At 50.0% G+C, this 23,425-nt stretch overlaps 1 protein-coding gene across 4 annotated transcripts in view; it reads right to left on the reverse strand.

The window, feature by feature from the left end:
• The window catches only part of LOC147436081 (Pseudouridine synthase family protein), a 180,177-nt gene that overhangs the window by 41,059 nt on the left and 115,693 nt on the right, over positions 1 to 23,425 (reverse strand). The window lies entirely within an intron of this gene.

A 23,425-nucleotide genomic window follows, 5' to 3' on the forward strand; every position in this document is an offset into this window, starting at 1 on the left:
CTGGATTCGCCCCTATCCAATTGTCTCGCCCCAGCCCAGTTAGGATTCGCCCCAGCCCAACCCTCTCGCCCCTACCTCAAGGCTCGCCTCTATCCACCCTGTCACGCCTCAGCCCACTCCCCTCGCCCCTTCCCACCCTTGCCCACCCCCTCACTTCCTCTCGCCCCTACCCTCCCCCTTTCCCCTCGCTGAGCTGAGCTGATATTTTCCACGTTGGGGCTTTTCTTGTATTGTGACATTTTATTGATATATCCACACGCCATGAATGGCAGAAATCCATGGAGGATTTCTGGCCTAATCTCTGAATGCTACGAGTTTGTGCTGGCTCTTTTCATTTTGTTTCAAATGCTACTTGCACTTCTTGCTCTCGAGGTTGCAAAGTTTCTACCTGTTGGTCGAGCGTTCTCGTGTAGTAGGCACAGGCAACACAGTGCCTTTTGTTCTGGGCATTTCCCTCCTTTCTCTCCTTGCCGCGAAAGAGACAGTGGCCAAAGCTCAGCAACACCAAGTGCATCTCGGACCCCCACTCGGTTCTCTAGAGGTCTGCCTCCCGGAACAGCCCTTCCACAAGAAATTCAAAGCAGCAGAGATGCAAGTGAGCTTACATTTCCAAGAAAGGCGTGAGATTACATTTCCAAGAAAGGCAGGTCTTGCTAACCACGCGAGGAGCCTCAGTATGTCTTCAGCCTATAAAAGGCAGAGCAGACATAACAGCTCTGCCAGTCTGGGAGAGGGTACTTCAGAGTTCAAAGGTTCAAAGGTTATTTGGATGGAGAGACATGTCAATGCATTGAAGCAGGATTGGACCTTTATGGTGACTTGATTGAGGTGAGCTCAGAATATCTGAAGCAGAAGGATCGAGGGCATGAAGAAGTAATTTTGAGTTTGCTTAAGGCGTTGCAAGCAGGGCAGTGTTTTACTCCACTTTTGAGGCATGTAAGGTCATGGTTGGGCCTAGCACCTGCTTCAAGAAATGTACGGAGGCAGTACCTAGTGGTTTTCTTTCACAGTTTTTTCAGTATTCCTCTCACCGAGACGGTGAGAGGTCTTGTGGCGGGCAACCTGTAGCAGGGCTACAGTTGTCACTTCACAGGATAGACAGTTGGACAGTTGGTTACACTTGGTCTGGTTCACACTGGACGGACCCTCTGGGCTGGGAGTAACACGTGGCAGTGGCAGGGTACCGACGGTGGTCTAGTGGACATCGTGGCCAGGTCACCACATGGTTGACATTTATGAGCCGTTGGTGGCCCTTTATGGTGTTACATATGAGTAGTAGCGGTTGGTCATTGGTATCATCTTCTTCACCTTGGTCCAACATCGTGCGGGAGAGCAGCGAGTCTATGCACAGAGCACTGCTTCACCACCCTGCACATCTGAGCCTCGACACCCCCATTTGTACCTATGAGTCCTGGGTTGGAGCTGAGTGTGCTGCCACGCCAGAGTCTGTACATGGTTCTTTAAGATAGTCGAGTCCACATGTTCTGGTCCACTATTGTGTCTCTGTTGTTGTGGTGTTATCCATTGTTCCTGCGTTTCATTCTGTTTGAGTGAGTTTCCATTGGTTGAGTGAGATTGTCACGCACATTGCACTAAGGGGCACCCACACTGTAGAGAGCACGACACATTATCCACGCTACAACAATATCATCAGCATATGACAACAATGGGATCCACGTCCCTGCCAGCTCGGCACCTCTATCACCCTCTCTGTCGATGTAATCAGACACCTCATCAACATACATACCAGATAGAGTAGGAGACAATGGGCAACCCTGTTTCATCCCAATGGTGGAGTGAACTAAATCAGATATCCCCTCTGGAGTGCATACATGTCCCATCACTGATCTGTATAGGGCCATCATCCCCCAAATCAGCACTATGGGCACCCCCATCTCCTAGAGTCTGCGCATCAATTGAGCTATCGGTACCATGTCAAATGCTTTACAAAAATACACAAAGCTACAATAAGTCCATCTCCCATGTGACCTACCCTTCTCAATGATGGCTCTGAGTGTCAAAGTATGATCAAGAGTGGAGAAACCCCTCCTGAAACCGGCCTAGCCCTTTGCTCGTACATCCTCACCCTCTGCCCAATTACTCAATTGCTGCTCAAGAATGGAAGCATACAATCGAGCCAATGTGTGCCCGACCATAATAGTGCGATAATTCCACGGATCTGTAGAATCACCTGCTTTGAAGATAGGCACAATAGTAGACAACCTCCAAGTCTTAGGTAACCCCTCACACATGGCACAATTGAACAACACTACAAGAACCTCGGTCAGCATATCTCTAGCATGTATAAAGTGCTCTGTTACTAGATCATCATGATCATATGTCCTGCTGGTCTTCATCCTGTCAATGGCTCTCTTTACCATATCAATGGTAAGGAAGGTGCTGGTAGGTGGGCATGGCTCTCTAGGATCTGGAAGGGGGTCCTGTCCAGGAACCGTATATAACGATGACGCATACTGGCCCCACACATCAAGAGAAGTAATCACTGGGGGAGGGGAGTGCTCATGAAAGAATCACCATGCATCTCCTGAGTCTCTACTCAAGAACAGCTGATACAAGTCTCGCTCCATTTGGGCCAAGTAAGCTCGTTTCTTCCATCGCACAAGGCACCGGGAAGCAATCCGAGATTGTCTGTACGTGATGACTCCTAAAAGACGATCCCTCTGAAGCTGCGCTCTCATCTCTCTGCACTCCTCATCATACCAACTATTCTGGGGCATGCTGTCAGAATGTCACCTTCGACCCGACTGAGTGTGTGAGTATGCCTCTGATGCTGCACCATGCAATGTCTCAGTCACTAAAGTGGTGCACTCCTTCACAGAGAGGCCAGGATCAGTTGTGCATAGACGGCTATAGATATCCTCTGTATGAATCGAGTCAATCTCTGGTGTAAATGTATAACGGGTATGTGCCCTGCCTCCTGATGTCGGGGTTGCACTACACTGAAATGAAACGGACAATGTCAAAAGAGCATGATCCATTGCTACACCCACTGGTCTGGCTCCCACTACGAAATTCTGAATACAAGGAATAAAGATCAACTGTGCCATAACATAGTCCACTATACTGGCCCCCTGTCTGTGTGGAAAGCATGTGAAACTGGCTGCTCCACTTAATAGATGTAAGCCATTGAGTATAGCTTACCCATGTGTGGTCGTCATCTCCGTGAGGTATCTCCCATACTCTGTCTGCTCTCTGTCATGTGAGCATTTAAGAAGCCCCAAGTCACTCACATCGAGCTCTCTAAGCATCTCATCTGAAGTGTCGTAGAAGACTGTCTGAGAGTTGCCCGTTCAGGCATTGAAGTCCCCTAAGAGGATGATATCACCATCCCTAAAAAACTCCTAAATATCATCAGCTAGTATAGAGAAAGGAAACTGTCTTCTGGATGCAGCATATACTGACGTACTAGGGGCGAAGTAACATATGGCAATGTATAGAAGTCGACCTAAGTCAACTCTCAGCCTCACCCATATGTATCTAGCATGATCATCTCTCTGTACAATATGTAGTAGTGGTTGTAACTCCTCCCTAAATAGCACTGCTACTCCTCCTGAACCACTACTTCCATGCTCAGATCTCACAACTATCTTGTGGGCTCTCTCATCCGTTCCCACCACATGTGGCATAAGTTGTCTAAGGGCCTAATGAGTCTCTGAGAAGAAAACAATGTCCCTGTCTCTGAAACTCTCCTCAAAGGCACCAACGTCCAACCTCATAGATCCATTACAATTCCAAGTAGCCATCTTCACTGCGGTATCATAGGTCTCACACTATCATGTAGAGCGCCGCTCTACAATCACCACCCGACCATCTCTGTAAAAGGCCATCTTTCCCTTCTCCCTTGCCGCCATAATGTCTGGCATTACCTCTCTCATATACGCAAGCTGTGAGAGAGTGAGATCATCACCGAGGAAAATACCTATCTTCTCGAGAGTAGGCCTCTTTCTTCTTCTCTTCCAAGGAGGGGAACCGTAGTATGAGAGTTCTCCCTTTTGAAGATTCTCTCGGGCCATCACTCTTCTTGCCCACTCTCCATGCCTTTGTGTGTGAAGGCTTGTCCACCCCCATCATGGATGTGAGGCTTGTGACCTCTTTTTCCACATTGTTTATGTCCTTGAGGCCGGTTACCCTCACATGTAAAGCCAGCATCCTCCTCCTTTGTTCCTCTTCGAGAGTCATGATAATAAGAGTGGGTGTACAAGAAGCTTCCTTACCTTCCCTTTCTTGGTAACCTCAATCCATTTTTCGGCCTCCTCTACTTTCTTTTGTGTTGCGGAGATGACCGCGGCCCATGACTTCTTCTCCTCATCTTCCTTGATAACCCGTATTTCTTCTCTCATGGTATTCAATTCTTCCATCATGGATGGCTGAATTTCGCCTTCTTCCAGCCGCCCACTTTTTGCTTGTAGATTTCGGATGATGGAATCTTAAATGACCACTTTCTCCTCGAGCGAAGCGATCCTCCTATGCATGCCATCTCTTTCTTTGGTCCATCTTTGAAAAATAGTGCTCCTCTCCTTCCTCCACTCTTCCACTTCGTTTCTCTATTCTCTCATTTTCTTCTCTATTGCCGACATCCTCTTCCCTGTCTGCACGAAAGAAGCTTTGTGGGCGGCTGGCGATGGATGCGTCTTCTTACATGTGGGGAAAGCTGTTGGCACTTCTCTGATGCTTTCCATGAGAGAGAGAGAGAGAGAGAGAGAGAGAGAGAGAGAGAGAGAGAGAGACTCTAAAAACAACCAAAAAAAAAAAACAAGAAACCCTAAAAACCAGCAAGAAATGCTTGTGAAACCTTAAAAAACAGCAAAACACAGATTTGAAACCCTCAAAAACAACAAGAAACGGTGACAAAACCCTCGATAACAGTAAAACAAACAGTTTCGAAACCTTGAAAACAGTAAAAAATAGTGACAAAACCCTAAAAACAACCAAGAAGCAATTTCAAAACCCTTTAAAAAAAAACAGCAAAGAAAAAGCGACAAAACCCTAAAAACAGTGAGAAACCCATGAAAGAGTAATGTTACGAAATGTAATGTTATATTAACGTCTTCAAGAGGCCAAAATGACCTATGAGACCAAAAAGTTACAATTGGTGAATCTGATACCATGTCTGAGTACGGAAATTACAAAGTTACAACCCTTTGGGGGGGGGGGGGGGGGTGTGGGTTCAGATGAAATCTCTCATCGGTCGTTGTCAGATCTCATCGACCTCCTCCATGGTCAGTACTCTAATTGGGCGTCTTGCATGTCGAGCTAGAGTGATCCGTATCTTCTGTTGCAGCCTTCGTCGGTAGTGGGAGACCCCCCTAGGTTGTGGACGTCTGGATCTGCCAAGCTCAGTGGCTCGGTCAAGCAGTGTACCTCTAGTATGAGTAGGTTCTGAGATCTGCTGTAATGACTGCTCTGTTGGCTCTCCTCTAGCTAGTGTAAAGAAAATTGTGATTCGTCTCTAAGGCTGTCTTTCCCCTGATGTCCTCAGCAAGCTCTCCCTAAGTCTACGGAGCTCTAGCAGGAACAATCAGAGACACCTCTGATCCTTTGTATCTCATGACTCTAGAAAAGGTTCGAACCCTTCTCTGAACAGGCAGTGGAAGGGGCCGCGTACTTCATAGTATGTCGGACATTGACATGTGTAGTGCAGCTCTGTCTCTGGCTCTAAGTTACATAGGTGACATATCCTGGCTTCTGCCGGCACCCTTCCAAATCGGCCAGTCTCGGTTTGGAGCTCATGTGAAGATATGCGTATTTGTCCAATAGCCCATCTTATCCCATGAGATAACTTTGTATCCATGTATGCAAGCCTAGTTACAAAGCCGTCCTCCATGAGTTGGAGAAGATGTTCTCTGTAGAAGGCCATCTTCGTGCCCAACTCCTGTGTCGTTTGTATCCATGTGCTCCTGGAATTTAGCTGAATCAGATCCTGACGTATGAGTTTGGTGATCTCTGTCCGTGTGAGAGACAGGGAGGGTGCATCTAGGGAGTATTGAAGCGGAGGTAATCTATCCATGTTGAGACCATTCGACTGAAACCATGTTGTTATCTGTCCGTACCAACATGCTGTATCGCCTTGTAGAGCTAGTTGTCGAGATGACCAGAGCAAGCCGAGCGTATCTGTCCCTGGGGAGATCCCATAGACCGTGCATAAAGGATACTGATCTCGTCAATGCCTCCACCTCGAGGGGGGAGGGGCTAGCTCAGCTCGAATAATCTCATGTGGTACTGAGGCCTTAGCCCGAATCATCTGAGCGATCATAGAGACCAGAGGCCTCTCCATACATCTCCATCCATCTGTGTTCCTAGATCTCCCATGGTGGTCTACTGAGGGTCCCCATACCTGAACTCCATAGAGCATAGCTGGAGTCACTAGAGTGTCAAAAAGCCAAAGCTTTGTTCTTCGTTCCTGAAACTAAACCTGCGAACACATCCTCTCCAGTCCGCCCAAAGCTGCATATGCTCTTGTCAGTCTAGTTTTGATGCTCTTCTTAGTGAGAACACCGGTCCACCGAAGACTATCCCAAGATAAGTATATGTATCTGTGTACTCCACAGTCTCCTGGCCAGACATAAATGTGGGTGCCGACCTCCTGACCCACTGTGGTGTGGTGTTAAACACCATAACCTTGGTTTTCCCCAGATTGACAGACAATCCATTGTCACGAGCAAATGTATGCAGAGCATCTAAATGACGTTGCATCCCCTCTGGAGAGTCAGAAATCAGCACAATATCATCAGCGTATAGTAACAGCAGAATCCATGTCCCTGCTAGCTGAGCCCCCTTGTCCCCCTGACCCTCTACATAGTCCGAAAACTCATCCACATACATCCCAAAAAGAGTTGGGGATAGGGAGCATCCCTGCTTTACTCCAATAGTGGAGTGGACCATGTCAGACATTCCCTCAGTGGTGCGTACCCACCCCATCACTGTCCTGTATAGAGCCATAATACCCTATATCAGCTCTACAGGCACCCCATGTCTTGTAATCTGCATATAAGTTTGGCTCTCGGCACTGTGTCAAAAGCTTTGCGGAAATCCACAAAGCTACAATAGATCCTCTTACCATGGTGTCTACCCTCCTCAATGATAGCTCTGAGTGTCAAAATCTGGTCAAGAGAGGTGAAACCTCTCGTAAAACCTGCTTGCCCTGGTGCTCTTATGCCCTCTCGCTTTGCCCATCTACTCAGTTCCTACTCGAGAACGGATGCATACAACCTAGCTAATGTGTGACCAACCATGAGAGAGAGAGAGAGAGAGAGAGAGAGAGAGAGAGAGAGAGAGAGAGTTTTAACGTAGTAGGAAACTATCCCAAGAGACCCTAAAGATCTAGCCGACGAGGAGAGTTGAACTCAAGACCTATTATTCAAGAGGGAAATGGCATAACCAATCTACCACACTTGGGTGATAGTGTCACGAGGACGTGGCAACTGCTAAACTTAGTTGTTGGTTTCTTTCCAATGATTTTTGTTTAATTTTATTTTTTTTCCGAGACAAAGATCCTTCTATTAGTTAATGAAAACTGCCCATAGGGCTACATCCACCTCTGCAAGAGAGGGCTACAACAAGCATGATGGGGAGACTCTCCCAATGAAAAAAAAACATATATACAATGGGGCTAAATCAAGAGATGGGAGGAGGGAAGAGCCACAAAGGTGGACAGTAGTGCCATCTGAGCACCCCCTGGACCATGGTGTAGAAAGGCCCAGGGCGCCAGAGTCAAAGGAAAGCCTCGCGGCGCTCCCGCATGCGGTCGGAGTGGCCCTGTAGTCCCTCAAGCTGTCCTCTGAGAGTATGGATCAGCTCTAGCCAAAAGTCACGAACAGTCTCTGCTGGTGGCACAGGGCGAGCCTCAATGATGCAAAAACAACGGGCCCGCCAGATGAACCAGAGAGCTAGGCCGCTGATGAGCTCCCAACACTCCTCTCTCTCACTGCACCACTCCTGTGGAGTAAGGTGTGTAGCAGGCTGGAGTGTAGGTCGCCCCCCCTGTATCACTATCATCCTGCTGGTGGAAGATAGCTCAAACTGAAGTGCCGGGCCCGTGAGGGTGGACCAAGCCGCTGCCCCCCAAGTGTACTGTCGAGCCGTGGAGACGGCAGGCATCAGCCGAAGAACTCGTAGCCACACCTGCTTGGCCGAGGGGCAGTCCCAAAGACAGTGTCGCTGACTCTCCACCAACTGGTCACATGCTGTACATGCGGCCGAGAGACCACTATGCACAAGCCAGCTCCCTACTGCTGTGGCTCTGTGTGCAACCAACCACTGGAACAAAGTGACGCGCCTCGGCTGTCAAGAGTCCCATAGCCTCTGCCAAAAAGCTGCCAAGAACTCAACTGTGAGGCCCTCCTCCTGCCAATGACGTGCTGCAGCGGGGCGGGCCTCTCTCTGTGCTGCAAGTATATGACGTCCAAGCCGAACAGTGTACTGAAAGAAAGGGACTCCTGGGCGGTCTGCAGAAGAGAAGGGGTCCCTCCAAAGCCACTCACCAGGATCCCACTGTACTCGTGCCAGTGGACAGCACTCCCAAGCCCATAGCCTCCAGTGTCCTGTCTCAAGAGCTGCTGGGTCAGGGTCTATGACGCAAGTCCTCCCACAGATGCCCACAACTCGGATCCTCTGGAAACATTACTCTGCTACCTGCGGGGCCTCTACTGCAACTCGCTGTAATCGTCCCCCACCCTGAAGCTCGAAGAACAGGGCTCGGACAGTCTCTGAGCAAGCCGTGACTGAAATGAGAACCTCCAGTCGTGTGAAGGCTCCCATCCACTGGGGTGCTACTGGCTCGAGAGGCATGAGCCACTCAGCTGGAACTGACTCTGAGATGTCCTGACACATGCTCTGAATCCCTCTCATGCCCTGTAGCTGGACAGACTGCACCTCCTCTGACAAACATGTGAACTCTAGCCAGTCACCTAGAGAGCGCGCTGGACCTGCTGCCATGGGACCCCAAGAAACATGAGGCCTACTCCCAACCAAGTGGCCTCTCTGAGTGCTAACCATGGGGTTCCAGACGAGGGGCTGCCGTAGGCGCTCCTCCGTGCACGTCGGCTGTCTCTGCTCTAGGCCACGCCGTAATAGCTCCCAAGAACACAGCAAACTCACAGCGAATCGGTCCTCCAATCTCCTGCTCAAACCAACTCGGCGCAACTCTGTAAAGATTCATCTAGTCGAAGGTTGCCAAGGGCCTCCTGACTGAGGCACCCTGGCACGAAGCCTCTGCAGCAAGAACTCCTTCCAGGGCTCCTCGCCTGGAAGAAGTCCTCTGACGACGAACTTCCCAAGAAGGGCTCTGCTCTGCTGTGCTGGATCAATGATCCCAAGCCCTCCCTGCGAACAAGGAAGTGTGATGACCGACCAAGCCACCTTGGCTCGGGCAATCTGAGTGTCGCGACCTGACCAAAGGAAGTTCCTGATCAATCTCTCTACCTGGCTGATGCAAGAACTCGAGAAGATCCAGCAAGAAGTGATGTACCACATAGTCGCCAATAACACCTGGTTGGCCACTACTATTCTGTCAGCCAAAGAAAGTCGTGCTGCGCTCCAATGTGACAACTTGCTCCTGATAGACAGGAGGAGGGGAGCAATCTGCTACTCGGGATACAAGTCCAAACCAACCTAACAGCCCAAGTACCGAACTGCTATCCCTGGGGGTATCCACCTAAAACCCTCTCCTGGCATCCAATCTGGCACAGGAGCACTACCAACCGAGAAAGCCACTGTCTTTCTCCAGTTGATCAGTGCGCCCGATGCACAGCAGAAGGTCTCCAAAGCCTGCCCACATCTGTGTAAATTGGCCTCCTGGCCCTCTAAGTACAAGGCTGAGTCGTCTGCAAACTCAGCGTCCAGAAGCTCATCTCCCCGTATAGGGAGTGCTAAGCCCCTCAAACCAACCTGCTGTGACACGAAAAATTTGCTCATCGCCTCCGCATAGAACAGAAAGAGAAAGGGGGCAAGAGGACAACCCTGTCTGACTGATCGTGTGAGCATGAAGCGCTCACCTCTACCTCCTGCCAAAAGCACCTGACTGTGAGCCTGTCTGTATAAAGCTGACACCCCTCTGATCCAAGCATTTGAGAAGCCCATCCTGCGAAGCGTGCCCTCTAGAAAGTCCTAGTCAACTCTGTCGTATGCCTTCTCAAAATCGAGAAGAAGAATCACAAGGTCCTCCCCACGGAGACGTGCCAGGGCAGAAGCCTCCCAGAAAGTGAAGATGTTGTCAAGGATACTGCGTTCCTTGACAAAACCTGTCTGAGTCCCATGTATAAGGCTCTCCAAAAGTGCCCGAATCCTCAAACTCAGAGCCTTGGCAAGAATTTTGTAGGCTGAGTTGAGGATGGTGATGGGGCGCCACTGTCGAATCTCATCCAAGGAGCCACCCTCCTTCGGAATGAGGTAAATCAGGCCCTCACTCATGCTATCCGGCATCACTCCTGTGTGCAGAATGTACTGAAAGGCACTACAAAGATCTGGGCCAATCAGGTCCCAGTACTCCAAGAAGAAGCTGGGAGTCAGCCCATCCTCACCTGGACAGCTACCACGAGGGAGGTCCCTAAGAGCCGTTTGCAGCTCCTCAAGCTGAAGAGGTATCTCTAGCCTCTGGCGCATCTCCTCAGTCACAAGACAAGGCATCTGTGCCCAAACCTGCTCCCTGCATGCATCCTGTCTCTCTGACTGGGGCTCAGCCGACAGTAGCTCATGGTAAAAGTCAGTTGCAACTGCACGCATATCCTCAGAATCACAAACAACTGACCCATCGGGTCTCCTCAGCTGATTGAGCTTGGCATGCGAGTGCCGAGGTCCCACTGCCTCAAAAAAAGCACCTGTCACTCTGTCACCCACCTGAGTCCACTGAGATGCCTGTCGGTGAAAGGCAAACTCATGGCGCCTCTCCTCTGTGCAAGCAAGCTCCTGTCGAGCTTGCTGTAACTGCTCCTCCAACCATGGACTGTCTGGATGCTGCTCCTGCATCCTCTGTAGTGAAGCAATGCCTCGTCTGAGACGCTGCACCTCCTCTCTCGCTGCAGCCCGTCGAGCCAAAGACTCCTGGAGAAAAAAGTGGCTAAGCTGAGCTAGGCCTAAGGCCACTCTGTCTGCAGGTAGAGCCTGGCTGTCCATGCCCTCTGTCCAGAGAGCCTCTACCCTCTCTCTGAGTGCTGAGTCCAACAAGACCCACTCTGGGATGCGAAGCATCGTGCTCCCACTCCTCTGCCTGTCTGCCACTGTGAGGATCACTGGAGCATGGTCCGAGAAGGATGTCCCTGCCAGGATGCTCACTGATCCCCCCAAGTCACTGAAGTGGTCACTAGTGTAGAAGCGATCTATCCGCGATAGATTCACTCCTCCCACTCTGCAGTCTGATCTAGAGAAGGCAAGACTCTCTGGAGGCCTCACAAAGCCAGAATGCTGCCATGTATCCGAGACCCTCAAAGTCATACACAACCTCTCCCAAGCTGCTAACTCGACTCCATGTACAGTAGCATGGCTGCCTCCGATCCTGTCAGAGGGGTCCTCCAACATGTTGAAGTCCCCTCCTACACACCAATGGTGAACCTGTGGCAAAGACTCAACAATCTGTGACCAAAACTCTGCACCAGCACTCGCCACATTGGGCGCATAGATGTTCAAGAAGCCCACAAGGACACCTTGAACCTGCAAAGTAATCCACTGAGCCCTGCCTGGCACAATAATCCTTCTGCCCACAATGGCCTGCTGCAATGAGTCCGCAATAGTCATACATACCCCACCCTGGATGCCTCCAGGTCCAAAAGCAGCTGACCAAAAGGTATCATAACGTCCCCGCAAAATCTGACCACATCGCCGAATGCGGCTCTCAGACAAATGGTGCTCCTGAAGCATAAGGAGATCAATATCTCCTCCCACAAGGCAACGCTGAAGCTCCTGACGCAATCGGCCCCGCTATCGCTGAAACTGGGGCCCACCTAATCCCTGCACGTTCCACGAGACGATCCTCATGGGAAGCGAGAGAGAACAGATGCTTCCGCAGCAGCAAGACGGGCTATCTTCGAGGCAGGCTTGGATGGGGAGTAATCCGCATCCGAGCGTCCTCTAGATAGGCGAGCCTGTAGTGAGTGCCTGGCCCAAGCCCAAGCAGAGCGAGCCGTGCGCAAAGCAACCTCCTCTGTCCAGGAGTCCTCATGAATGTATACATAGCAAGGAAAACACTGCGTATCAGCAAAAAAGTACACCACAATGTGCCTACATCCTGCTGAGTCTGGGGGTGTCATCGCAAACTTGGCCAGTGGCCACAAAGTCTGCAGCAAATCTGTAACTCCAAGTTCTCCCATGTGGTGAGAGAACTCGAGAACCTGTGTATGCAACCATCCCACCACTGAGTCTAGGGACCACTCTGTCTCGGTCCGACCACAGAGGAGAAAGGAGAAACCAACTGCCGAGTCCAAGGCCTCTGTCCCCCTAGCGGCGAGGAACAGAGCGTGGACCCTGAAGCAGGCTGCCTCGTGGTCTGCTACGGAATCGCCGAGAAAGCGAGTGAATCCGTAATCGAAGAAATCCCAGCGGCGTCGAAGGTCAATGCTCGTCAGACCACGAGGGATAGCTGCAAGGGAAGATGTCTGAATCTGTAGAGGGGGGCGCAAGAAGGGTTGACCCTCTCTCGCTAGGCGACTCGTGGCAAAGGCACTGCCAAGAGATCTCCTAGCCGCCGGCGAGGGACCAGTCTCCTGAGTCGACTGTGGTACTGAAGCAGGAGGAGGGGGAGAAGGAGCTGGGGGGGGAGGGGGGGGGGGGGGGGGGGGGGGGGGGGGGGGGGGGGGGGGTGGGGCGACAAAGACAGGGGGGCGAGGTGGGGAGTGGGCGGGAGTAGAGGGCGGGGAGGGGATGAGGAGGAAGAGGGGAAATCTGAAGGTGGGGTGGCTGGCGAGGGTGAAGCGGAAGTGGAGGCTAGCGTAGGAGGCTCCTCCTGCTCAAGAGAACCAAAGCGGTTCCCCGTGGGAATCCACTGCTGCTGAGTAGGCACCTGAGGGCCACTCTGAGTGCCAGGCTGCCGGTGTGGCCCCTGGCGTCGACAGCCACGAGCCTACTGCCATCCCTCCTCCGATGGAGCCCCAGGCTCGGAGGGTGGCTCAGAATCTGTGCGCTGTGCCGCTGGTTGTGGCTGCGGCCCAGCCTTGGCAGGCTGGGGCTGAGGCTGAGGTGCAGGTCGTGGCCTCCTCTGTGGACAGGCCTTCGCTAGATGGCCCATCTGTCTGCAAATGAAGCACTGGTTCGGGAGACCCGAGTACTCCACACTTTGTCTAAACCAACCCCCACTCACCCGAGGCAGAAGGATGACCTTCGGGAGCATGTGGGTATCTCTGACCAAAACTCGAACTCAAGGGATGCCAGCCGCCTTGGCAGCTACTGATGCTGCCGTACGAGGTGTCTCCAGGACAGTCCCGATGGCGGAGCCAATCCTGGAGAGAAGTGGAAGGTACTCCCTCTGTAAACCCGGAAAGCAGACTGAGATGGGGATGTCTGCCTCCTCTACAAGCACATCCGAAGTCGGGTCAAAACCATGTCGCCACTGTCGAAAGTGGGCGCATGATGCTCGGATGGCCAGTGGACTCATAGCTATGACCTTGGAGGCCATCTCGGAAGTCTCGAACTCGATCTAGTAGTACCCCCGTCCGAGGATCTGGACATCCAAAATCTTGCCCACCTCTGCGAGAAGGCGGGCCTGGAGAAGGTCTCGCAGCTCTCCTCTGCTAGGACGGGTGCCGAGAACCTTGCAGATGACAGAAGTCGCCTGTAAGCGCTCTACCTCTGCGGCAAGGCTCGCTTGCTCTGTCGGCGAAAGAGCAAGTCGAATGGTGGGCTCAGCGGGGTCGGGCGAGGGGGCTTCAGGCGAGTCCCTCTGTGGCGGAGTTGGAGCCTCCATCTGTGTCTACTGCTGAGTCGAAGAAGCGGATGGTGAAGAAGAACTGCAACCGAGTAAGCCGAACACTAGTCCGAAGAAAAAGCGATGCAGAGCTAGGTGCAGAAAACCTTCGGGGGCAATGCGGACAGGGGGGGGATGGAGGGAAGGATACAGTGGCGAGCGAAGGAACAAAAGGCTGCGGGGAGGGGGGGGGCGGGGGGGAGAGAAAACAGCTAGGGAATGGGGGGGCAGCGGGCGGGTTAGAGGGCAGCTAGGGGCGAGAGCGGCGGGCAGCTGGGGGCAGCGGTGGCGGGCTGGGCTGAGCGAGGGAGACAGTGCGAGGGCGAGAGGGGGGGGGCAGGGGAGGCAGCGCGAGGGCGAGAGAGAGAGGGGGGGTGAGGGGCAACGATGGTGCAGGGGGGGAGCGTGCAACAGCAACGAGCGTTCAAATGCGATCACATACTCTTAGAGACCCACTTTTGTTTAATTTTTGAGACCCACTTTTTGAAGTTGCAAATGGTCGGACATTGTATGACGGTAGTTTCATCCGCAGACGGCAAGTTGGTCGGAACTAGAACTCGTGAAGTAAAAGGATGTCTAGGCTTAGTTCAAGATCATGTAGGTCCCCCCGTCGCACTTAGCAAGCTGGTGCATACTAGGAAGTGAACTCAATAAAGGCATAAAGTCAAGGTGGGATCACCAACAGAAAGTATCCGACAGTTTGGCCACATTGCACTTTTGGATGCGGTTCCAATGAGGATAGATGGTCAAAAGACCAACGGGAGCCCAACAGAAGCATCTCCTAAAAATTAGGAAACTGCTATTTTGGGCCGTAAAATGTGTTCGCATCATTACCTTCAGAATGACAAGGGGAACATTTTATTACTCTGCTGCAAAGTAAACTGATGCACCAGCTGAGAGATTTTTAAGCAAGAAGCCCAATGCGGGAAAATTGCATGTATGAGTGCCAAGTGGCACTTTTTGGCCAATTTACCAAGTTTGGGAGAACAGAACTCGTAACCGACTCTTTGGAGCACTTTTGGAGGCTGATAACTCTGATTTTCAGCCATTTCTCTCAATTTTTGAGCTTCCCATGACTTTGCCTAGGTCCAAGGAGCTCATTTTCAGCAATGGAAGGCATCAAATGCGTGTTTACAGGGTTGTTTTGCTACTTTTTCAGCGAACGAAGGTTTTGGCAACCATGGAAATCTTTCCCTTTTTGCATCTATTTGTTCACAAATGCATTACACGTCAAGGGCAACAGAGGGGGCGCTCGATTTATGCTGGGGGGATGCTTCATTGAGAACCTGTCACAGGTTAAGAGCTATGGAGTGCTTGTTTTCCTCTCTATGTATAGTGTGGTGCTAGGAGTGATGACCTGCACACTACACACTGCTCTCTCTCTCCCCCACGTGCAATTATGTGATGCCCCACAAGAGGGCTCTTCATTTGACTGATGTATAGCTGTGTTGTTTCATGCTTTTGTGCTGAGGCAAGAGCCTCCTTGAGCAGGAACAAGGGTAGCTAACTGCTACTCCAAAGCAGGCACCGGTGAGGATCATAACCTCACCGTACATGTGCGTTTTCAACGCTGTGTATGCGCTATAAATTGACTGTTTTTCATCCATACGGACGCCAGAACCATTGGGAATAGTGCCCCACTGGGAGAGGACAGTTAGGGGACTGTTTGGGGCTGAAAACAGGGCAAAACCCAGTAAATACAGCGTGATGAATTTACTGTTTTTGGGTAGGAATCAGAGGGTTTATGCCAGTGAAAGTGAGTTCCAACAAGGGGATTGGTTTCGCACAAGTTTTGGGGTTGTTATGCTGCCGAAATTTGACCAAATCAAGTGGTATCTAGTTGGATATAGAAAAAGGATTCCCAGGACTCTTCTTTGTAATTTACCCTCCTAAAGAATAAAGAAATACCCAAAGGGGCGCTAGTCTTTGGGGCCAACAGGGTGTCGTTGTCTGCTTGGTAGCGCTCTAGCTGCTAGGCCGTGGTTTGTCTTGAAGTGTTGAATTCTAGTCGCAGGCTTATTCATGAATTTCCTCTGTGTGTCTACAGTAAAGTAAATAATTTCGGGTGAAAACCAACGCCTACCGCCCCACCACGGGCCGGTTTCAAGGTTCCATTGCCGGGATATCAATCACTTTTTCCTCAAGAAGTGAGCCTTGGTTGTTTTGGGTAAAGACACAGAGTACAGAAACTTGAAATTACATGACTGACAGGATGAATGACACCAAGGAAGAGGGTTTCTCTTCACAAAACAAACAGGAAATGCCGCAAGTTTGCCTTGCCAAAAAGTGGTCAAATTAGGATTGATTTTCTACTGCGTTTTTAGGGTTTGCAAGTATGAACCAAGATGAGATAGGGAGAGGTCTCACGGTGGTAGATTGGCCACTAGATCTCCTGCGGGAGTGATGTGGGTATGCAAGGTGACATGCTGCTTGGCGATTCTCTGAGGCGATTGCTTGGATTCTTTGACGCATCGGTAAATTATCTTGAAATTTGAGCTTACTTGGTCATGGGTGGTACATCAGGTTGTGGAATTATGTTTGTTTGCAGAGGCAAGAGCCTTTTGCACACGTAAAAGTTAAGGGATAGGTTGCAAGATGCTATGTGGTGAAGTTCAAGAACTATCCACCTATGGATGCAAAGTGGATGGAAGAGCATGAACTGTCAAGAGTCACCAAATGTATTGCAACTTTACCTTGAGGCCTTTGGGTTACAGCCTACATATGCCCCAACCCAGTGTCTGCAAAGGAGGGGGTAATGATAGAGCTAGCACATCAAATGTACTCATGGATTCAGTGCAACAGCAGTGTACAATTTGACAAAATTATGAAGGTCTCATTAAGTCATTTGTACATATGTTTTGACAGTCTTTCTTGCAGATACATGCGATGATAAAAGGGTGCTTACCACACAAGATCATCGATGGCATGTATTTATGGCATAGTTACCCGGAACGCGGAACGGGAACGGCAACGGGATCCCCGCGGAACGGGGGAACGGCTAGGGGTCCGGAACGGGAACGTCGCGGAACGGGAGGTATAAACAACACCCAAATAGTGCAATTTGTAGCTCCTTGTGTTTAAATACAAGGAGTATTAGAGTGCTTTGACTCTAATACTCACAAAAAACTCGTTTTGAAGACCATTCAACCTTGCTATGACTAGATGATGTGAGAGAGAGAGAGAGAGAGAGAGAGAGAGAGAGAGAGAGAGAGAGGGAGAGGGAGAGATTTGAGAGAGTGGGAGGGAGAGGAAGAGAGCTTGAAGGCTTGAAGCCTTGAGCCTTGAGAGAGTGAGTCTTGAGAGGGAGAGATCTTGAGAGTGAGAGGGAGAGCTTGAGCCTTGAGGATTAGCTTGTGAAGAGAAAGGGGAAGGGGGGTGCATTTTATGAGTCCTTGAGGCCTTGCACACTTTCAAAAGAAGCCCAAACATTTACTTCAATTTTTTCAATTTTAGCCAAATTTGTTTGTAGCCGTTGGCCGTTCCAGGGGCATTCCAGAACGGTCCGGGGGCGTTTCGGAACGTTCCGGAACGGCCGTTCCGGTTTGCATTGGCCACCCGGAATGTCAGACATTCCGGGACGTTCCGGAATGTCCGGGAAGAGAACTGCCCCCCGGAACGCCGGAACGGGGGCTAGGGGGCGTTCCCCGGTAACTATGATTTATGGTATGCAATCGAGGACGTTTGCGATTTCAAGAGGGGGGTATGTCATGAGGACGTGGCAACTGCTAAACTAAGTTGTTGGTTTCTTTCCAATGATTTTTGTTTAATTTTTGAGACCCTCTTTTTGAAGTTGCAAATGGTCGGACATTGTATGGCCAATGTGAACGGTAGTTTCACCCGCAGACGGGAAGTTGGTCGGCACTGGAACTCGTAAAGTAAAACGATGTCTAGGCTCAGTTCAAGATCATGTAGGTCCCCCCGTCGCACTTAGCAAGTTGGTGGATACTAGGAAGTGAACTCAATAAAGGCATAAAGTCAAGGTGGGATCACCAACAGAAAGTATCCGACAGTTGGGCCACATTGCACTATTGGATGCGGTTCCAATGAGGATAGATGGTCAAAAGACCAGCGGGAGCCCAACGGAAGCATCTCCTAAAAATTAGGAAACTGCTATTTTGTGTTGTAAAATGTGTTCGCGTCATTACCTTCAGAATGACAAGGGGAACATTTTATTACTCAGCTGCAAAGTCAACTAATGCACCAGTTAAGAGATTTTTAAGCAGGAAGCCAAATGCGGGGAAATTGCATGTATGAGTGCCAAGAGGCACTTTTTGGCCAATTTACCAAGTTTGGGAGAACAGAACTCGTAACTGACTCTTTGGAGCACTTTTGGAGGCTGATAACTCAGATTTTCAGCCATTTCTCTCTATTTTTGAGCTTCCCATGACTTTGCCTAGGTCCAAGGAGCTCATTTCAGCATTGGAAGGCATCAGATGAGTGTTTACAGGGCTGTTTTGCTGTGTTTTCAGCGATACACAGGTTTTGGTAGCCATGGAAATCTTCCCCTTTTTGCATCTATTTGTTCACACATGCATTACAGGTCAAGGGCAGCAGAGGGGGCGCTCGATTTATGCTAGGGGGATGCTTCATTGAAAAGCTATCACAGGTTAAGAGCTATGGAGTGCTTGCTTTCCTCTCTATGTACAGTGTGGTGCTAGGAGTGATGACCTGCACACTACACACTGCTCTCTCTCTCCCCCACGTGCAATTATGTGATGCCCCACAAGAGGGCTCTTCATTTGACTGATGTACAACTGTGTGGTTTCATGCTTTTGTGTTGAGGCAAGAACCTCCATGAGCAGGAACAGGGGTAGCTAACTGCTACTCCAAAGCAGGCACTGGTGAGGGTCATAACCTCACCGTACAGGTGCGTTTTCAGCGCTGTGTATGCGCTCTAAATTGACTGTTTTTCAGCCATACGGACGCCAGAACCATTGGGAATAGTGCCCCATTGGTAGAGGACAGTTAGGGGACTGTTTGGGGCTGAAAACAGGGCAAAAACCAGTAAATACAATGTGCTGAATTTACTATTTTTGGGTAGGAATCAGAGGGTTTATGCCAGTGGAAGTGAGTTCCAGTAGGGGAAGTGAGTTCCAGTAGGGGAATTGGTTTCGCCGAAGTTTTGGGGCTGTTATGCTGCCGAAATTTGGCCAAATCAAGTGGTATCTAGTTGGATATAGACAAAGGATTCCCAGGACTCTTCTTTGTAATTTACCCTCCTAAAGAATAAAGAAATACCGAAAGGGGCGCTAGTCTTTGGGGCCAACAGGGTGTCGTTGTCTGCTTGGTGGCGCTCTAGCTGCCAAGCCGTGGTTTGTCTTGAAGTGTTGAATTCCAATCGTGAAGTTCCTCTGTGTGTCTACAGTAAAGTAAAGAATTTCGGGTGAAAGCCAATGCCTACCGCCCCACCACGGGCCGGTTTCACACAGAAAGGTTATACCAGAGAGAACTCAAACCTCTTCAGGAGGCCAAAACACCTGCACGATCAAATTAAAACAAAGCTGACAAGCATAAACAATTAGTCTAAGTACAAAATCAGATAAAAGTAAAAGCCCCGAATGTACAACCTTGGAATGATGCATGACTAATACAGTGCGCCATACACAGAAGATAGTATCGATAAAGAGTCATGAGAAGAACACCCCTGTGGAATGCTGCAATACAACCTGTACTCAGAGAGAGAGAGAGAGAGAGAGAGAGAGAGAGAGAGATGAAATGTTATATTAACGTCTTCAAAAGGCCAAAATGATCTATCAGACCAATCTCTTACAAATTAGTGAGTCTGATACCATGTCTGGGTACAAAAGAAACTAGAACAAAGACACTACTACTACAATCCATCCACATTTGCACTCTGGATGTCGAAGAGTATGGTTAGAATCCTCAGCAATAGTCTCCGTCGATGCTGTGTAGCCCCTCTACTCAATCGTAGCCGTCTAGATATCCGTACCTCTAGTGCTCAATCGATGAGACTGCCGATAGTGGTCAAGTGAGTGTGGGCTGAGCTCTACAGTGATGGCTGCTCCTCTGGCTATCCCATATCTCGTGAAAAGAAATCTGTAATCTGTCTCTGGGATTGTCTCTCTCTAGCTATCTCCAGTAAACTGTCTCTGTATCTGTGTAATTCAAGTAGCTATAGCCCAAGCCATCTCCAATCCTCAAAACTCATGACCCTAGAGAAAGGGCCGAAACCCTCTCTGAATAAGCAGTGAAAACATCCCCGTATCTCATAGTACTCTGCAATGACATATGTAATGTAGCTCTGTCTCAAGCTCTGGCTCTAGCTGGCATAAGCGGCATATCCTGTTGTCTGCTGGTATCCCCCTGAATCTACCAGTCTCGATCTCCAGCTGATGTGAGGATGTGCTTATCTGACCAATGCCACCCCGCAAACCATGAGGTATATGTGTGTCCATGTAGCTGGGTCGAATCACAAACCCATCTCCTCTGAGATGGAGAAGATGCTCTCTATAGAAAGCCATCTTCGTACCCAACTCCTATGGCGGCTCTATCCATGTCTTCTTGGTAACCAGTTCAATCAGGTTCTGACGTCATTGGCAGGAGGAGGGTCTTACAGTCGAGTTCTTGGCAGACTTTTGGGAGAGGTTGTGGGACAGACGGCCGAGGCGAGTCACCTTGTTTCAGTGGCTGGTCGCACATAGAGCCACAGCAGTAGGGAGCTAGCTAGTGCATAGTGGTCTCTCGACCACATGTGCAACTTGTGACCATTTGGTGGAGAGTCAGCGTCACTGTCTTTGGGACTGTCCCTCAGCCCAGCAGGTGTGGCTACGTGTTCTTCGGCTGATGCCTACTCTCTCCACAGCTCAACAGTACACTTGGGGGGCAGCGGCTTGGTCCACCCTCACAGGCCCGACACTTCAGTTTGAGCTATCTTCCACCAACAGGATGATAGTGATGCAGGGGGGGCGACCTACACCACAGCCTGCTACAGAGCTTACTCCATAGGAGTGGTGCAGTGAGAGAGAGGAGTGTTGGGAGCTCATCAGTGGCCTGACACTTTGGTTCATCTGGCGGGCCCGCTGTTTTTGCATCTTTGAGGCTCGCCTTGTGCCACCAGCAGAGACTGTTCGTGACTTTTGGCTAGAGCTGATCCATACTCTCAGAGGACAGCTTGAGGGACTACAGGGCAGCTCCGACCGCATGCGGGAGCGCCGCGAGGCTTTCCTTCGACTCTGGCGCCCTGGGCCTTTCTACACCATAGTCCAGGGGGTGCTCAGATGGCACTACTGTCCACCTGTGTGGCTCTTCCCTCCTCCCATCTCTTGATTTAGCCTCATTGTATATATGTTGTTTTTTCATTGGGAGAGTCTCCCCATCATGCTTGTTGTAGCCCTCTCTTGCAGAGGTGGTTGTAGCCCTATGGGCAGTTTTCATTAACTAATAGAAGGATCTTTTTCTCTTAAAAAAAAAATCAGGTTCTGACGAATGAGTCTAGTAATCTCCACCCGTGTAAGAGACATTGAGGGTGCCTGAAGAGAGTATTGGAAAGGGGACAGCCTGTCCATGGTGAAGCCATGCGTATGAAACCATGATGTCATCTATGCATACCAGCATGAAGTGTCCCCCTGAAGAGCTAACTATCTGGAAGATTCAAGGGCCACTCTAGCATATATGTCTTTAGCAGTATCCCACAAGCTGTGCACAAAGGAGACTCATCTCGTAAGCACCTCAATCTCCATAGGAGGGGCAGCTAGCTCTGCTCGAATGATAGAGTGGGATACGGAGGCCTTGGCTCTAATCAGTCGAGAGATCATAGATACCAAGAGCCTCTCCATACATCTCCAACCATCTTGGCCTAGAGAAGGTCCCCATATCTGCACCCCATACAACATAGCTGAGGCTACTGAAGTATAAAAGTGCCAGAACTTTGTCAGCGGTTCCTGGAAATGAACCTGCGAACACATCCTCTCCAAGCCTCCCAAGGCCGCATAAGCTCTAGCCCAAACCATAACCTTGGTTGTACCAAGGTTTACGGACAATCCACTTTCCTCTGCAAAATTGTGTAATGCATCCAATTGTTGTTGCATACCCTCTGGAGATTCAAAGATCAACACAATATCATCAGCATATAACAACAATGGATCCACGTCCCTGCCAGTTGGGCATCTCTATCACCCTCTCAGTCAATGTAATCAAACGCCTCATCAACATATATACCAAATAGAGTAGGAGACAATGGGCAACCCTGTTTCACTCCAATGGTGGAGTGAACTAAATCCGATATTTCCTCCGGGGTGCGTACATGCCCCATCACTGATTTGTATAGAGCCATAATCCCCCAAATCAACACAATGGGCACCCCAATCTTCTACAACCTGTGCATCTATCGAGCTCTTGGAATAGAGTAGGAGACAATAGGCAACCTTGTTTCACCCCAATGGTGGAGTGAACTAATCCGATATTTCCTCCGGGGCGTGTATATGTCCCATCACTGCTTTGTATAGAGCCATAATTCCCAGATCAACACAATGGGCACCCCCATCTCCTATAGTCTACGCATCAATCGAGCTCTCGGTACCATGTCAAATGCTTTACAGAAATCCACAAAGCTACAATAAATCCGTCTCCCATGTGACCTGCCCTCCTCAATCATGGCTCTGAGTGTCAGAATACAATCAAGAGTGCAGAAACCCCTCCAGAAACTGGCCTGGCCCTATGTCTTTACAACCTCACCCTCTGCCCAGTTACTCAACTGCTACTCAAGAATGAATGCTTACAACCATGCCAATGTGTGCCCAACCATAATAGTGCGGTAATTCCCAAGCTCTGTAGGATCACCTCCCTTGAAGATAGGCACAATAGTAGACAACCTCCAAGTCTCAGGTAACCCCTCACACATGGCACGATTGAAAAACACTGCAAGAAACTCTGCGAGCATATCTCTAGCATGTATCAAGTGCTATGCTACTATCTAGAATCACCACCCGACCATCTCTGTAAAAGGCCGTCTTTCCCTTCTCCCTTGCCGCCGTAATCTCTGGAATTATCTCTCATATGCACAAGCTGTGAGAGAGTGAGTAGAGGGGAAGCATAGTATGAGAGCGCTCTATTTTGAAAATTCTCATGGGCCATCACTCTTCTTGCCCACTCTCCATGCCTTTGTGTGTGAGGGCTTATCCACCCCCATCATGGATGTGAGGATTTCTCCACATTGTTTGTCCTTGAGGCCAGTTACCCTCACATGTAGAACCGGCATCCTCCTCTTTTGTTCCTCTCCGAGGGTCATGTTAATAAGATTGGGTGTACAAGGAGCTTCCTTACCTTTCCCTTTCTTGGCGACCTCAATCCATTTTTCGGCCTCCTCTACTTTCTTTTGTGTTGCGGAGATGACCGCAGCCCATGACTTCTCCTCATCTTCCTTGATGACCCGTATTTCGTCTCTCGTGGTATTCAATTCTTCCATCATGGATGGCTGAATTTCGCCTTGTTCGAGCCACCCACTTTTTATTGCAAGAAGTTCACCTTGGAGAGTTCGGATTGTGGCTTCTTCTGAAG

The sequence above is a fragment of the Adiantum capillus-veneris genome, chromosome 18 (genome assembly GCF_014529385.1).
Source record: "Adiantum capillus-veneris isolate H3 chromosome 18, ASM1452938v2, whole genome shotgun sequence".
Lineage (NCBI taxonomy): Eukaryota > Viridiplantae > Streptophyta > Polypodiopsida > Polypodiales > Pteridaceae > Adiantum > Adiantum capillus-veneris.